Genomic DNA, 7,253 nt, shown 5'->3' on the forward strand with positions numbered 1-7,253 from the left:
AACTTCCTAATAGATGGTAGCCACTGAAATAAATAAATAAAATGAATTAATAAAGCTTTCTGGATGGAGAGTCGATTAAAGAGAAGTTTGATAACTCCCTAAATGTTTATTCTTGGGACAAAGTTTGCATACATTTGAAATATTTCACTTGCCTCAAATCTATTATCTTAATTTCAATTAACTGAAAGTAGGCCATAGTTGTATTTCATTTTAAGAATATTTATGTCTAACTAAGAGTACAGGTATCTTGCTTGACCACACTTGAGAAATGCAGACTCAGACTCAGGGGATGTTATAGCTAAAAGAGATCTTTAGGGAACTTCAAGTAGCGGTCCTCAAACTATGTTCCCACAATAGCTAGACCAAGATTTCCCAACAGAAAACTGAATATGCCATCTTTTTCCAATTTGCAGAAAACAGAAAGCAAACGGAAAAAAAAAGCAAATAAAAATTTTTCTTTAATAAATTTTTAAGTTATTGACATAGCAATCCCATAGCTATCAAATACTTACAAGTATCAAAAGCAATAAACAAAAAGAAATTGGTTATAAATTGAAAAACCCAGAAATGTCTACTGCAATAACTTGACTTATCATGGACACATGCAAATAGTTATGATTATATTTTGCCTATATTGAATTATATTTTCTACTAGTACAAATTTCCCTAGCTTGTCTAATAAATAAAGATCATGTTTACACGGCATACCACTAAAAAGACATGGTATCTGGAAAATGGAATTATAACTATAGATTCTCTAATACTAATTAAGTTTGAGAACTTCTGGTGTAGTCCAGTCCCTTAATTTTACAGATGCAGTAACTTATACAATGAGACAAATGATTTGCCCAAACTCTTATAAATAGTGACAGAAATAAATAACTTTGATTAATTGCATATGGTATATCTGTCCAAAAATCAGTCCACCCACATGAATGGACATTGGCACATTGGTGTTTACGGTGGCAATATTCATGATTCTCAATGGATGGAGGTGGCCTAAGGGTACATCTACTGATATAAGGAAAGGCAAACTGTGGTGTATGCCTACAATCGAATTTTGGGTGGCTGCAAGAATGAAGTTATGAGGCATGTGACCAGGTGAATGAAGCCTGAAGACAGTATGTTGAGTGATATAAGCCAGAAAAGGAAAAGACAAATATTGTAATGCCTCACTAATATAAACTAACTGTAATATGCAAACTCTGAGAATTGAATTCTAGAGCATGGGTTATCAGGGGAAGGCTTATTGTAAAGGGTCTTAGATTGTAAGCTCTTATAGCAGTCATATCTATGCCTGAGTTGTAACAATTATTTCTAAATTCTGAGATGCTGAGCTCTTTGTGTATAACCTGGTCGTTCCCTGGAACTTTGGTTATCTGTGTGACACCTGAGACTCAGAGCTAGAGTTCTGCAGGTATGAAAGTTAGCATTATCCAATAAAGCAACTGTTAAAAAATAAACAGCTGAAAAAGAGATCAGACTGCAATTAGAGATATGAATGAAGCTGATCTGGTTAGGACTAAGTAAATCAGACTAAAAGGTAAAGGATTATATTGTCTGCGTTTAAAAATTCAACTTCCATTGAGATCAAAGGAAGAGATATTTATTTGGTGCAAAGTTTACATTTTTGGTAACACGCTATCTAATTTAACTTGTATGGTCAGTTTATTTGAACACCAACATTACATGGAACCTTGAACATTGAGTGAGATTTTGTTGGTTTATACAGGCTACTGTGATGTCCCGATACATCTCAGAGCAATCTGGGCAGAAAATAAGAAAGTATTTGCAAAGTACCCTTGAGGAAATGGGGAAAAAGGTGAAATAATTAAACTTCCCCACCTGGGGAATTCCTGATAGTCTCACAAGCATGGGGACTACCAATTTACCAGGCCAAGCCCTTGACCTTGGATCGTGCCCTTAAGAATCTTACTCCTGCAAAGGAGAAGCTAACCTTTCTTGTAATTATGCCTAAAGGTCACCCCAGAGAACCTCTTGTTGCTCAGCTATGGCCTCTCTTTAAGTCAACTCTGCAGGTAAACTCAGTGCCCATGCCGAGACGTGACTCTCAGGGGTATAAATCTCCCTCGCATCATGGTTCATGACTCCTGGGGATTATCCTGGACCTGGCATCATGGGATTGAAAAACACTTCTTAACCAAAAGGGGGAAGAGAAATGAAAAAAGGGGGAAGGTTATTCTTACACATTATTTAAGTATCCTTTTTTTCAGTGTATTAGAATAGCTAGAAAGAAATACCTGAAGCTCTTCAACTGTAATTCAATAGCCTTGATTCTTGAAGATGATCATAAAACTCTGTAGCATTTATGATGTGACCATGTGATTGTGAATATCTTGAGACTGATGCTCTCTTTATCCAGTGAATGTAGAAATGAGTAAGAAAATAAAGGCAAAAATTAAATAAGTAGAAGGGGATGGGATGTTCTGGATATTCTTTTTTTTTTTAATTATTTTTTTAGTGTAATGAAAATGTTCAAAATTGATTGCGGTGATGAATGACAACTATATGATGACACTGTGAACCACTGATTGTACTCTCTGGATGATTATATGGTTTGTGAATATATAATATATCTCAATAAAATTGCATTAAAAAAAATCAATCCATGGAATAGAGTGGAGCTTCCCTGGCACTCAACTCTCTTTCTATGCCCCAAACACATTTCTCTAAGGGCAATTTGAATAACAGATATTTTAAAGAGGGCACATTTTTGAAAACTACTCAAAAATATGAAAAGAAGGGGAAATTTTTACCTTAATTTTCTTCTAGGTATGATCACAAAGTGTGACTTGTGGACTGACTACAATCCCCCAATAGGTTTTCCTTGGACACTACAGAATTTGGAAGAGAGAGAGAGAAAAAAAAAACACATATAAAGATTAGAAGATTTCCAATTGTAAAAAATTGTAAAAAAATGTATAACTTCTTTTGAAACACTAGAAGATTTTGCAATACTAAGCCCACATTCCTGAGTGGCAACAATCATCTGGATCTAAGTAGCAACTACTCCCCTTACAAAAGACATAGAATTTCCTGCTCGCCCAGTTCTCTCCATCCTTTTCACCAGCAAGTGTCATCTGCGTTATGCTTAGAGGTGATCACTAACCCATGTCATCATCAAAATTGGGGGAAAATTAAATTGAGAGAGCAATGTATTTAAAGGAAAAAAAATGAGAAGAATCACCTTTATTTTGTGAAAAGGAAGATTATTCTCACATGTTTTGGTATGCATACATAGTGTATTTGTGTGAAAAGATTTAAGATGGATTTTTTTTTTCATTTGCACTGTGGTCTTACTTCAGTTTGGGATTCCTGTCTTACAAGAATAATTACTAACTTTCTTTATAGATAGTAACTGAAAGCCACTGGTTTCCTGTTTGCTCTTTTCTTCTGAAGAACATTTATCACGAAGACTCCAAAATGATGGTAAACATCTGTGTCATGCCTAATGTTCTCCAAATTTGGTCACCCTCTACCACAGCATACACCCACTAGCAGTCAAACTACACATTCAATGGAAAGTTCTAAGCTGTTTTTTGGAAGGGCAGTAGTCATCCACCACGACATCAGTGGTCCTTGACCCTAAAGTGATCAGACTTGCTCCCTTTTGAATCTTAAAATATTTGAATTTTTATATTTACACAATTTAATTTTTACTCTTATGATATTGGCCTGATTATAAGGAGAATAGAACAGACATCGAGAGAGAAGTAGGCAGGCCTTAAATTCTTAAAGTAAGATGGGACCAAATAGGCCATAAGAGAAAAAAGCAAAAAACCATAAGTGCTTAATATTCCTTAAAGCCACCTAGGTGGCCATATGTGCATGTGTGTGTGTGTGTGTGTATGTGTGTGTATGCATGTATATGGATATGTGTATGAATATATATGTAAATGCTGTTATGGATATGTATCCTGGATTCTCCATTGTAATTGAAAGAAACTCATCTACTGTTTTCTCATGGTGAAAAGCATTTCATAAAAATACTATGTTGAGGGGCTACTGTCTAGATCAGACTCTTGTTCTACATGTTTTCCAACAGTGAGTCATGTGAGCCTTCTAGTAATGAAATTGGTTAAATATGCCCCAATAAATGGGCAAAGCATGCCAAAGAAATCCAAACATTGATCAATTTCTTAACTGTAAAAGTTTTTTTTATTGGCCCAGTGCTGCTAACTAATAAATTTTGATCATGAAAATGCAGTGTTGGCATTTAAAGAAAGATTCAAGAATTTTTTTAGGGCACATCTTAATTCAGAAACCACGTTAATATCCATCACCAAAGGTGGGGTGTGTGGGTTTATAAACGTAGATAATCTGCTGTGTTTGCCTAGTTAGGCCACAGGTCTGAATATTTCATCACTTTTAATATTTATCTACACATCTGCAAAACTCCAAGGATAATGTGTCATCCTGTTGAGAAAAGTGCACTAATAGGTTAATCCCTTTCTTTGGAAATTTATCCATATTAGTACACCAGATTTGTGATTATCTAGAAGGATCCTGAGTTTGTCTTCTACAGATTTCTGTTCAAACTTTAAGTATGTTTCATACTTCTTGTAACTTCCTCTGAAATTGGACCTTCATTTACACCAATGCATTTAAAAAAAAAAAAAAAAAACATGGGCAGCGCCGGGAATCAAACCCGGGTCTCCGACAGGGCAGATGAGAACTCTGCCTGCTCAGCCACCATGGCCTGCCCTGTACCAATGCATGTTTAATCTGAACACTCTAAAACACTACTAAACTCAGGGCAGATTAGAAAAAGGAAATAAATGTCCATTTACCCAGTCACACAATTGGTGTCAATTTAAATACTTCACTTTCTTAAAAGAAGCAACGCTCTCCTTGTCTAGTTTTCTTTTTCCTTAATTTCAAGTTTAACCTGTAGTGCTGTCTTCCATCAGCATGATGAGCTCTGAGAGGTCTGACAAGCTGTTCTTACAGATTTCCTTAAGTCCAAATATTCCTTGATATCAACATGCAGTTTAAAATCTTTTATCAGCTTTTACCTCCTAGTTGACTCTCAGCACAAAAAAGGCAAATAGTCCATACATCGACTGAAATTTCTACATAAAATGGAAAGTTACGGTCATGACATAAACAATATTTATAATCTTGACATTGTCCTTTTTTATGTTATAAATGCACTCAGCTTGGAACGTTCATAGCTGCACCTTGCCTGATGAATTCCGACACTAGACACATCAACAATCTCTTGGAATGAAAAGAAATTGTTGAAAGCTTCTTTGGCTTCTTTCATCACAAGGCTCCATCTGAAAGAAGTAAAACCAATTTTTCAGTGTTTGATCAAACGTCTCAGCTTTATTTCTGAAAAATATTTATTTCTCTATCCTGTTCTTAAGATATTTCTAAAAATTTCAGACAGGCAGCAGTGGGAATCAGGTGGCCACAGTTCAACTGTCTTAGGGTATCTTCTTACAACTTCTAACTCTTCTTATTTCCCCCAAGCTTTTATGGACAAGTTTCCCATATGCTGCAATTCTCTATTGTCACAATATGATGTCACAATCTATTACACCCAAAATAGAAACAACAGACGAAAGTGATGACTGGTATGCCTATAATTTCTTACGACCTACAAAAAGTCAGTTCATAAAATACTGGGCAATATATGATAAACAAATATTAATACAACATTGCCCAAAATCTCTATTTGATTCATGGTTGAATTCACAGTTGGCAAAACACTTAAGACCAGCACAGCTGGCGTTTTGCTATGCCTGATATAGGGATTCTAATCTCTCACTTTGTAGTTTCTCTAGCTCATGGTATGTGTCCTATCTATCCACAACTGTGTTATAACTTTGAAATGTGTCTTCTGTGTTGGAGTCTTACTTGGTCTTTTTTATTTTTTTACAATTGCTAGATTTCACCTAACAACTGGACCCAGCCCAAGGGACATTGTTTATGATTCCTATAATCCATGATCATTTCTTGAGTCTCTATGGAGAAGATGACATTGAAAATGGGCCTTAAAGGATGGTTAAGATTGTAATGAGTAGAGATGGGCAAAACTAAAAAAATTGGAAAAGACAGGGCTTAATCAGAAAACAATAGATATTCAAGATCAAATCTAATACAGACTCGTCTGCTACAACAAATGATTTCATATCAAGACAGGGGCTGTTGAAATGAATTCTTCAGTATCATTGAGGAAAACTAACACATCTTGCCTCATAATCTTGGTCATTTATTACTTCCTGTCCTTTTATCCTCACTCTGCCTAGGGCTTGCTTTCCTCTAAAACCCCACTTCTCCCTTGCCTCCCAAACCCTTCCCCACTGCCCTTTGCAATCCTCTGTTCGTTGGTTAAATAAATTCTACTCACATTCTCATTCTTCACTGAATAATTTTTATAGGCACTGGCTTTGCTTGAAACCTGGCTCTTCTCAAATATCAGCTTTTCCTGGAACTCCCTCAGAAGACTAATGTTCATTCTTTCACATCCCATATACCCTTCTCTTTGCTCAATGTCATTGCCTAACCTTTATTCCTCTACTCTGTGAAACCCTCTCCCTTGAGCTCACATTCCCAGCTCTAGAATCATTGTTCCCTCCTATCAAGGACATCCCCTGACTTCCTAAAAGTTTCGCCGCATTCATTGATGACACTGATTCCTGACCCACATCCTTGTCTCCACTCCAAGCCCTGCCAGCAATCGGGATGACTGCAATGGCCACACAAGTGATTCACGGAACACCTTGACCCCCGGAAATCTGACCCCTGCAAATCCAGGGACCCTGTGCTCAAACTGTTTCTGCCATGGCCACAGCCGGGACCTAGTCATGAAAGATAGCCACTTCATTGCTAGAACTGTGTATTTATTAATTCTCCTTTTATCATATTTGCTTATACTTCTAGGTTCCAAATACTGTAGTCCAGAATTTTTAAGCAATTTGTTTGCACAATCAGTTTGTCCAATTAAATCCCCATAAACAAGATAAGTTGTTGTACATGTGCAAATAGCTATATTGTCATTATCAACAAAAGAGAGAAAAGGATTTACTTTTAAATTCTGAGGGTCAGTTAAAATAAGAAATTATTTAAAGAATATCTTATTAAATTAATGATTAGAGAAAGATCAAGAATAAAGAGAAAGGATGTTGAGCTTAGGTCCCATCTTTCTGCATTATTTACAGATGGGCTACTCAGGTCTCAACTTTCAGGTCTCATTTTAGAGGTTTCAGCTTCCAGGAAGTTTTCCC

The 7,253-nt window shown here is 36.1% G+C and overlaps 1 long non-coding RNA gene across 1 annotated transcript; it reads right to left on the minus strand.

Annotated features, from left to right (window-relative positions):
* Positions 1-2,270: 2,270 nt before the first annotated feature.
* LOC143646227 (uncharacterized) lies at positions 2,271-5,504 on the minus strand. The gene is made up of 3 exons (XR_013157400.1): positions 4,812-5,504; positions 2,778-2,855; positions 2,271-2,373 (listed from the first exon to the last, which is right to left on the minus strand). It is a non-coding gene; the product is annotated as an uncharacterized LOC143646227 (long non-coding RNA).
* Positions 5,505-7,253: the final 1,749 nt, after the last annotated feature.

The sequence above is a fragment of the Tamandua tetradactyla genome, chromosome 9, assembly GCF_023851605.1.
Source record: "Tamandua tetradactyla isolate mTamTet1 chromosome 9, mTamTet1.pri, whole genome shotgun sequence".
NCBI lineage: Eukaryota > Metazoa > Chordata > Mammalia > Pilosa > Myrmecophagidae > Tamandua > Tamandua tetradactyla.